The sequence below is a fragment of the Vicia villosa genome, linkage group LG3 (genome assembly GCF_029867415.1).
Source record: "Vicia villosa cultivar HV-30 ecotype Madison, WI linkage group LG3, Vvil1.0, whole genome shotgun sequence".
NCBI lineage: Eukaryota > Viridiplantae > Streptophyta > Magnoliopsida > Fabales > Fabaceae > Vicia > Vicia villosa.
The window spans coordinates 42,053,142-42,063,614 of NC_081182.1; positions in this window are offsets into that span (position 1 = coordinate 42,053,142).

The following is a 10,473-nucleotide window of genomic DNA, read 5'->3' on the forward strand; positions in this document are numbered from 1 at the left end:
TTCCAGCTTTCTGTGCACCATTTCTATCTATCACATTTAAAGTTGTTGCTTTATCTATTTTATTCTATCCATGACCAATGTAGGGGTAAACTATAAAATGTCATAAAAACATCCAATGGCGATGATCTAAAAGATGCTTAGTCTCTCACTGGGGTAGTAGACTCATAAATGTTTGGCAGTTGTTCATCCCAATCCAAACCTGGTTTTTCTTAGCGACAGTTTTGAGGCTAGTGTGAGTTCCATTGAACATGAATGTTGTTGTAAAAGGTGTCAGAGGAATGAGCCCAGATGATCCCTTTATCGGTTAGGCTGGTATTTCTCCTTTTTCTAATTTTACCCATATCAGATATTGAGTATGTTGAGGCGTATCGCGATGGTCTGAGGGTTCATGATGAACATTATCTTTTCGTTGATAGTAGGGTAAACATGGCTTGAAATGATAAAAAGGTTTTATGTTGCCTACTGACATGTCCGACCCTGAGGAGGAGGAGCAGGCTCTGCAGCACAGAGACCCAAATTTTAGAAGGCCCCCAAATTTGAAAATTCCAATTTTTTTTACATTATTATTAATAAACATAAAAAATATTATAAAAAAGTTGAATAAATCAAAAAATGCTTTGATAAAAATCCAATACATTAAAAAATGAGATTGATCAAAGTCAAAATAGTTATAATTACATATTTTTTATTTAGATGTGTTATTTTTAATTATAATTGTATTTTTTTAAATTTGGCCCCATTTTTTAAATTAGAATGGGGCTTTCAGTTTGATTGGGCCGGCTCTACCTACTGATGTTTCTCAATATTATTGGGTGGGAACCGAATCGGTGGAGACAGTTTCCACCATCAGCGACGCTTAAATCTTGAAAAATGCTTATTAATATGTAGGGCCATCTTATGACTGGTATGTTTCCTCATTCATCCCAATAAAAGGGTGTGTAGTCAATTCAATGAGTATTCAACGCCTTTTTATGAATGTCAGTTTTCGATTTTGAAGCTTTGAATGCCTTTTAACATATTTTAGATGGAAGATTTAAGTAACTTAAGGATTGCACCATTCCATCTGCACCCAGTAGCTTGGGATTTCGTTAATCTGTTTTGATATTGGTGTGAGTACCAAAGAGGACTGCTGACCATGAGATTGCTCTATCGAACCATGTTTTGCAGGTTAATGATCAAAGAAGTCTTGAAGATAAATATGCTTTTGATGACGAAAACTATATATGACTTGAATGATGACAACTAATATGCTTTGAATGATGAAACCCTAAAGTCAAGTATAAAGTGGTTAAAGATGAAAGCGGACTAAGTAGGGTTGATAAGTTTGATCTCTGATGATAGCATCTAAATGGAATATAACTCAAGCCTCATCACAAAGTAAAATTTCAAGCAAGTGTCACCAAGATGGAAGTAACTGAAAATCTTGAAGTGTGTGAAAGCTCATTCAAATACGTCTGAGTGAATAGGGTTTTCTCGTAAAGTTATACGGCTAATCTCACACACAATAAAACGAGCTTAACAAATGATTTTCCTAATAAAATATTTCCAAAAATGCCTTCAAGTCGTGCTGGATGAATTTGGAATTGTCTAAAAAGTCCTGGTCAATTTTTTGTATTGGCCAATTGTTTCGTACTTATATCCAATCGATTGGACTAGTTGAAAAATGTGTCGTAATCCATTAGGACAGTGCCTTAATGAATGGTAACGACTAAATATCTTTTCTTTCATTTTTTATTTTTCTAATCGATTATTTTAGTCCAACCAATCGATTGATACATTATACGAATCGATTGGCTCATAAATTCTGGCAACAAAAAAAAAAACCTTTTTTGCTCCAACCTCTAATCTATAAATAGAGGTTCCTTCATACAATTGTTTTCATCAAGAATTGTGATCTCTCACATCTCACACCCCACTCTCTAAAAATATTTCCTCACCTTCTCTCACTTAGAAATTTAATCATAGTATTTTCGAGAAAGGTTTTTAACGAGTGATGCTTTTGTGTATTTCACGAAGGGTAGAAATGTAAATTCACTAAGGAATTTTTGTTTCTACCTTATTTGAATAATTGATCCAATTTATGGAGTAACCCTACACAATGGGCAAAAAACACCTTCAGCGTCCACAAATACCCTACACTTAAACAAGTTCACTTTAGAAAGAGCCTTATGTTTAAAAAAATTGACCCGAGAAAATAACTATTTTAAGGGAAGGCTACCTTCAAATAAGAGAAAAAAATTGAGCTCACAAAATTGGAAGATAACTAGATAGACCACCATTTAGGGGGAACATATTTTAAGCAAATAATCCATATATATATATATATATATATATATATATATATATATATATATATATATATATATATATATATATATATATATATATATATATATATATATATATATATATATATATATATATGAGAATGTGAGAATAAATATGAATCATTGGATTTTAAAATAAATGGTGGAGTTTATGAGTGAATCTTTTTTTTCTCTCTCCTACATTTTGAAATAAATGATGTAGGAGGGAGAAAAAAAATTCACTCATAATCTCCACCATTTATTTTAAAATCCAATGGTCAAGATTCATTCTCACATATATATATATATATATATATATATATATATATATATATATATATATATATATATATATATATATATATATATATATATATATATATATATATATATATATATATATATATATATATATATATATGGCTTTGCTACAATATACCCACTTATTTTTATGAAGGTCTATTTTAGCAAACTTTAACTACAAAATGGTTAAATGCACCTTAAGGTGCATGTTGCTAAAATAGACCTTCATAAAAATAAGTGGGTGTTTATGAAGGTGTGTTTTAGTAAGTTTTAACTAAAAAATACTTAAATGCACCCTAAGGTGCATGTTGCTAAAATAGACCTTCATAAAAATAAGTGGGTCTATTGTAGCAAAACCCATATATATATATATATATATATATATATATATATATATATATATATATATATATATATATATATATATATATATATATATATATATATATATATATATATATATATATATATATATATATATATATATAACCTCCTTAAAAGGATATAAGATATGAAATACACCTAAAACCTTTAACAAAGTGTCAGTTATCAAATTTGATAATCTCACCAAACCACGTTATTTTATGCCTGCAAAATAAAAATGTTAAATATATTATACATCCAAGTGATTTTTTTATTTTATTTTTGGTTTGTGGGGAAATTATTCCCGCATTACATAATGTATTTAGACCCAATGTAAGTGATCCTACATACTCTATATATAATATAACTTTACAGATTTTTAATATATTTACTTTTATGGAGTCTTATATGTAAACACGAAGAAGCTAAGTTATTATTATTTTTTTATAAATTAAAAAATATTCTTAACACAATTTAAATAAAAATTATATCAAGATTGAAAAACTCAATTGAAACTTTTAAAAGAATAGAATCAAAGTGAAAAAAAATAACACAACGAAAAGTATTTTAGCCAAAATATGATAATGCTACCCTCATAGAATTTTGCTAAAGTTTGACCAAAATGTTTTTAAATTCAATAGACAGGAAATGATTCAAATAGATGATTATTATTCTGTCAGAAACATAATCTGATGCGAATTCAAGTATTCTGTTTCAATGAATGATAATGGCAATCGAAAGAATAGTTTTGCGTGTTTTTTTTTGTTACAAAAGTAGTCTTGCGTGTGTTTTCACATCAAGGCTTTAATTTTAAATTCATTCAGGTTTTAAATGAATTTTCCTATTTGTTTATACACACTCCTTTTACTATTTTTAACTTTGGTAGCGAAAATTACCTTCATTAATTATATTTTAAATAACTAAAAAGTTGAAAGTTAAAAATTAAAAATTATATATATATATATATATATATATATATATATATATATATATATATATATATATATATATATTCGTAGGAATGACAACGGTTGGATTGAGTGGATTAGGTGTGGGTTTCACACTACTCAAACTCGCACCCGAAATCACCACCTGAATCCGAATTCAAACACAAAGGCTATGCGGTGACAAAATAACACTTACACATACACACACCTGTTGCGTTCGGATTTTTTTCACCCGAATCCGTAGCAAAACACATAAAATACAACAGCAACATTGAAATTTTCCTACAACTTTTCAATAGCAACATTACAATTTTCCATCAACTTTACTACAACTTTCCAACATCAACATTACAATTTTCCATCAACATTGAAATTTAAATTAAAGTCTAAAACTTTCTATCAAGTTTGTTACAATTATATATATTTAAGGGCATTTATGTAATTTCATATTTAAGCGGGTGTGGTTTCGGGTTTTGGGTGTCTGTTGTGTGCAAGTGTGAGTTGTTAGTTCCACATTGCTTGGAAAAGTGGAGGTTAGACACTTTATAAGTGAGATGACGCATACACCTATCACCTTAAGGTTTTTGGTGAATATGTGGTGTCTCTTTCACTTGTGTGTTGTTGCTCTTGACCCAATGTGGATGCTCCCCGTGATGACTCAACAGGTTTCACACTACCCAAATCTGCACCCGAAATATTGGGTGGCACCCGAACCCAGGTTTTTCACCAGTTGACTCGTGTTCGGATAGGCCCCACGAGTTGAGTCTGTCTGTCATCCCTATATGTTAATGCATAAGGTTGAAGATGAAGATGAAAGAAGAAAAAGAGAATAGAGAGTGTAACAAACTTTTTAACAAACTTCTCTGAAATTGAAAAACGATTACAAATGATTTCCCTTACACATTGAATCTTGAGTTCATTATTTATACTATCAAATTTAAATGCAACTTAAATTGAATTGAAATACAAATTAAAATTGTGTTAAATTTAAATTACACTTCAATAATATTTAAAAATAAATGAAAGCACATAAATAGTTTCTCTTTCAGAATCTCAAACGTGAGTGTTATATCATTGTTATATTTTTCTATATCAATGATGGAGAGTAAGTGTGAACCTCTCCCTTACATAGCATTTTTTTTATGAATTATTTGATGTGTGTTGTGAAAGCTAGTTCGTTTAGATCATTACAAGTTTATCCAACTAGTATCTCTTTTAGTTGTGGGTCCATGTCATTAATGGTCATTGATGCATATTTAACATCAGGAAGTTGGATTGAACATTTGTAAGCTTCCTTTTTTAAACCTCTCAATAAAGTCAATAGCCAATTCATCCATTTTTTGTTGTAGGTTTGTCAAATTGACTGAAGTAACCTCATTCTTAGGCTAATAGACATGTCATGGAAATACTTCACATATCCCCGAATTTATATTGAGTTTAGTGGAAGAGAAGAATACCAAAAAATGTTGTTCGTGTCAATGATAAAGGGAACAAGTATAGTTTGTGGAATTCATTATTGTTTCCCTCGTCGCATCCCGATGCAAACATTCTAGTATGCTCCATAGTCTACTTGTCATCTTCCTAAGAAAATGAAGCAAAGTTTGGAGTTTTGTAACCTCCAGGAAAAATGATAATTATCCACTCAATCTGGATATGATTTCTTGTATTACAAAATTGTATGGTTAGGGAAAATTAAAGTCTTACATAGATAAGAACTACTCAAGAAGAACTAAAATTCTTATAAGAATACACTAAAAATACACCAAATACATGTTATTAATGAGAGTTATCACAATATAAAACTTAAAATGTTGGTTGTCCTTAATTGACAAAATATACATGTATGAAAACCACTAATGAATTTTTTACAAGTGTACCAAAATAACTCAAGTAATATAATTCATAAAGATATGTATTCGCATAAATTGTTTCAATTTCTACTTAGCAATCATTAATGTTTTTAAGATGTGAACGTTCATAATGGAGGACCAAGAAGGAAAATCAACGATGATATACGTTCTATACGTCTTTAATTGCAGTCACCGAGAAGATGTGCTAACAAAGGAGAGAAATATTGACGTAAGGACACCTCATCACCATGATGATACAACCATGATGATCATTTACCAAAGAATACAATGGACGAGATGGAAGCCTAGATCAAGCGAATAAGACAACTAGTGATTGTCGAAGAAAGGAATCATACATATGAAGATAATTAACAAATGAAGGGTGACAATTGTTTTTCTAGTTAAGAGAAAAATGGAGGAAGATATCAAAGGAAGATGTGTCACAATTTCCTTTCAATTGTTTACCAGCAAGCCTTCCAAGATATGGTCATATTAACCACAAAGAGCGAGTCCATAACCATAATGTTAAGAGAGAATCCTAATCTATTATTCATTCTCAACCTATGGACAAGGTGCCAAATATTAAACAAAATTGAAGCAGAAAGCCTAAAGTTACAAGAGAATTCTCGAAAACACACACACTTCCAATCCCCATAAGTTGTAAGCCCAATACTACTGATATTAAATTCATAAATATTCATATTTAAATGAATAGAAGTAGGGGTGCCACTTCACACTAATTTCGTACTTCATGCGAACAACATGGTATTGATGTCCCTTAGAAAAGATTGTGGTTTATTTAGTGATGCTGACAAAACAAAATAAATAAACATAATAATACTAGTAGTGTATATACCCTTTAAATTCTATTGCTATTTGTAGTTCAAAATAAATAAATAAAATGATAGGGACAAGAATTTCAAAACTAAGGGGTAAAGGAAATAAAGCCCAAAATTTAAAACCATGAGCCCAAATCAATAGACCCAACAAGTTTTTTTTACTAAATCCCAAGTTTGGAACGAAAAATGTGAGGGTTTTAACAAGGAGTTTACATGTATTATAGTTGAGAAGTTCTTTGGGTTACTACATGGACAGTATTGGAGGATTTTGGGCTAACAAGGGTGCTCACTTTTGTCTCTCTTGGCTCTAGGATACGTATCAGACACTACATATCAAACATTGGAGCAACATTATATGTATGAGTCGGCGGCTAGGGTATACCTGTTATTTCTTGTAAGATGTATTATCCTAGCAAATAAGTCCCATGTATAAATTGATGCAAATAAATATCCCTGTTTAATAAATTTAAGCATCTCAATTGGGCATGTAAGTGTGCTGCTTTTACGATATTATATACTGCCCTTAAAGAGGCGATTGTCTTTGAAATGAGACCGTTTGCCAATTATACGAGTCTATTTCATGTATGAATATTTATTATGTTTTATTTATATAGTTCTTATTTATCAAAGGCATTTCATATATGTAATTTCTTCTTCTAATGCAGTGTTAGATATACGAGTATTTCCCATCAATTTGTGGCAGACGTAATAGTGGTCCTATCACTAATGGATTGCCACATGCCATTAGATGGAGGGCCAAACATTCTCATATAACAGGTATTCAGGAGTATAGTCAGATGATCAATGCGCTAACATTAGACAATGTTATATGGACACCTTATGCATACCATATAGTGCATCGGAAGTTTGATGACGCAACCTTTTTTCGGGTTATCTATGATGGGAGAGTTTTGTTGTTAGATATTGACATGAGAGGCGTCTACGTCAATTTGGGTATGTTCAGGGCATCGATAGACTAATCTCTAGTATGTCATTTGAGGGCATTGACAAATGGTTTAGGTCTAACATTATCAGCATCACCAGTGCTATTAAAGATAATGCAGTGGAAGTGTCATCTCCAGGGTAGTGTCTAACATTACTAAAAAACATACATTTAACCTCAGACGCGAAGTTTATTTAACATCAGTTATAGAGGTGAGGTAATGAAGGGTGTCATAATAACTTGTCACTTAACCCATCAGTTTTTGAATAACCGATGGGATAGTTGAAATGGTCATAAGTTTGATCTCCAACAATAACTTTTTATATTTTTAAAACTAACACCACATACTCATTACATTGTTTACACATAATATCAATAAATTAATTTGTTTGGAAATTACATTGTTTACACAAAATATTACATTGCTTACACAAAATATTAAAGTAAAAATATATACAAATTTTGAAAACAAATGTTGGATTCTCATTTCATTGAAATATCGGGGAAGATCAAATGTTAGATTAAAGTATATTTTCAATGGATTTTGCATTCATTTGTTTATGATATAAAATAAAAAAAAGGTTAGATAAATAAAATAAATATTCAGTTATATGATTATTGAAAAACACAAACCTTGAACCCAAATACTTTTCTGCTCTTGCAACCCTTCTTAGAGAACTTTACCAAACTTCTTTACATTTCAAAGTTTTCATGTCAAATGTTTCATTATCAATTTTTGATATTCAAATTGCTTTTTTAATGGATGTCTTTTAGGTTTCACGCGGATCACTAATGACAGTATCTTGAACGTCAATACTCATTAAATGAACGACAAAAAAAATTTAAGGACGGTGAAGAAACTCAATAAACATGTTTATATATACCCTTGATTATGAGTCAAAACTAAGGTAAAATTTGTTATATTTTAAATAAAAAATACAATGAAATATGTTCCATCCCAAGTGCCACATTTATACTGGTTTCTGTTAAAAATCGAGGGGGAAAACTTTTGTTATTTTAAAAGGTACATTGTTTATACAAAATGTTAAAATACATTGCTTACAACAAATTTAAATTTTGAAAAATCTGGTTCATCATCGTCGCTTTTATTCTTAGAGAACTACATATCTTTGTTGTTATCCAGATTTTGTTGCATACCCTTTGTCCGCATATTTTAAAGTTCAATGGATTGCTTGCATCCAACTTCTGATAAGTTATTTGTTCCAGTCAATGCAATTTTTTTCTTCAGTGCTTGCAATTCATCCCAGAGAACTTTTACAAACTTCTTTAAGTTCCAAGATTTCATTATCTTGAGTAAATATTTTCATGACAAATGCTTTCACAAGAAAGAGAACAAAATATATAATGGTGGATGTAGATAGTTTATTGTGGGTTGATGTTTTTGCAATATTTTGAGCGTTGTTACTTTATGAATGTAAGACATATATTCGTTATTGTAGCTGTGTAACAAAACCCCTCGATTCTGTTTTAAAAACGAGGGGAAATGTTTTTTTCTTTTTATTTAAAAATATAAAATAAGGAAACCCCTGGGTTTTATTTAAAAAATCGAGGTAATATGTTTCAAGCAAAAAATGGTGAATGAAAAAAAATTGAAAGTAACATGTCATGTTTCAATTTACATTCACCATTTTTTGTGCTTGCAATTTTCAACATATTTAGGAATCAATTTTTCAATTCCGTCAACCGTGGAAAACAATGTTGTTTTCTTTTGATTGAATACATATGAAGATTATTCAAAAATTCAACAACAACAACAACATTATGTGAGATAGATTGTAAGGGAAGAAAAATATTTTGTTTAAGATAGAAGAACACAGAACATTGAAGATTTTTTTCTATCTTGCAATTCATCCCAAAGAATAATGTGTACGGGTTTGGGGCAGCTACATATAAGTTAGGTTTAGGGTAAAATCTATTTAACGAGTGTTTTTATAGAAAAATCTTATTATCTAATCCTAAAGTTATTACGGAAACCAAAGGAATAAATCATTTCGTTTACAAATAAAAATGAAAGATACCACTTTTAAAGAAATGAAAACATAAACTGCATTAGCTGGGATTTGAAACACGTCCTAAATTGTTTTTTTTCTCGGTTATAATTAGAAACTGAGGAAATTTGTGATTTTTATGTTTAAAACAAATAAAACATGACGCACCTTGACATTATACCTCCGTTTTTTGTTGGTGATATGTAAGCTTTATTATTAAATATATTATTTATAGTAATGTAGATGGTTACTTAGAGTGGTACGTTACAGTATCACACTCTCGCATTATCACACATGCTTAGCCTGTTGATGATATCGAACCTTCCCATGATGGAGAACCTTCAGATGACGTGCCACCACGTCCACCTTGTATGAATGACTAGCAACATTTGTAGAGGACACCACTTCTTTCAAATAATCTCATGGGTTTGGTAAATTCAGATGACATGGTCTATGCAGGATTGTCTAAGATAGCACACGTTGCTTGTGGTGGATCTGAGTAGATTTTATTACTTGGTTTTTCCTGTTCTTGACTTACTTTGGGTTCGTAATAAATTATTTGTATATTATTGATATTTTAGCTTGATATCACATTAGGTGAAAATTAACATTACATTATTGCGACATTAACATAACTTAACACAAATATCACTTAACATAACTTAACAAGAAAATAACATGAACAAAACTTAAACATTAATAAATGATTCAAGACGTTTCAACATCTTTATAATATCATTTACAAATCTTGCAACTGTCACATCCATCTCAATTGATCCCTTTTGTTTCGTATCAATGATATGTGCTCCAGATAACCTTTAAATCTTCGTCGGTCTTCAGCTCAAAGTTGTCGAACGTCACATTTCCTCTAGTATCAATCGATGATGACCAATATTCGATCTTAACCACCTTT